This window comes from Bos mutus, chromosome X, assembly GCF_027580195.1.
Source record: "Bos mutus isolate GX-2022 chromosome X, NWIPB_WYAK_1.1, whole genome shotgun sequence".
NCBI classification, from domain to species: domain Eukaryota; kingdom Metazoa; phylum Chordata; class Mammalia; order Artiodactyla; family Bovidae; genus Bos; species Bos mutus.
Window position 1 is genome coordinate 127400866 of NC_091646.1, and position 884 is coordinate 127401749.

The window sequence follows — 884 nt, forward strand, 5'->3', positions numbered from 1 at the left end:
TCCCTGCAACTCTCTCCCTTTCCAGGGCTTTCTGTATGCTTGTAACCAAATGTCAGGCTGTCTCCATTCTGTTTAATGTCCTGATTGCTGAATCATTTTTGTCTTTACCAGTTTGCTGATTCTGGGCTGGCCTCCCTTCATATGAACCTGTCTCTTTGAATATTTTATTTGTTTCTTTAGTTTTTCAGCTGTGCCAGGTCTTACTTGCAGCCTGTGGGATCTAGCTCCCTGACCAGGGATTGAACCTGGGCCCTCTGCATTGGGGGTACAGAGTCTTAGCCACTGGGCCACCAGGGAAGTCTCTGAACCTGTCTCTTTGAGCACGTGCATTTGAAGATCCCCTTGTAGAGATTCTTATGGACGGTTTACATTTTGGGTCTTTGCTTTTATTTCTTCTCTTTAATGTACCTTAAAGAGATGGGAATATCAGGCCACCTGACCTGCCTCCTGAGAAATCTGTATGCAGGTCAAGAAGCAACAGTTAGAACTGGACATGGAACAACAGACTGGTTCCAAATCAGGAAAAGGAGTACATCAAGGCTGTATATTGTCACAATTATTTAACTTATATGCAGAGTACATCATCAGAAACACTGGGCTGGATGAAGCACAAGCTGGAATCAAGATTGGCAGGAGAAATATCAATAACCTCAGATATGCAGATGATACCACCCTTATGGCAGAAAGTGAAGAGGAACTAAAGAGCCTCTTGATGAAAGTGAAAGTGAAAACCTGGTTTAATACTCAACATTCAGGAAACTAAGATCATGGCATCACTTCATGGCAAGTAGATGGGGCAACAGTGGAAACAGTGGCTGACTTTATTTTTCTGGGCTCAAAAATCACTGCAGATGGTGACTGCAGCCATGAAATTAAAAGATGCT

At 43.1% G+C, this 884-nt stretch overlaps 1 non-coding gene across 1 annotated transcript; it reads right to left on the bottom strand.

Moving 5' to 3' along the window:
* Nucleotides 1–224: 224 nt before the first annotated feature.
* TRNAG-CCC (transfer RNA glycine (anticodon CCC)) lies at nucleotides 225–297 on the bottom strand. The gene has a single exon. It is a non-coding gene; the product is annotated as a tRNA-Gly (tRNA).
* Between the last annotated feature and the right edge of the window lie 587 nt (nucleotides 298–884).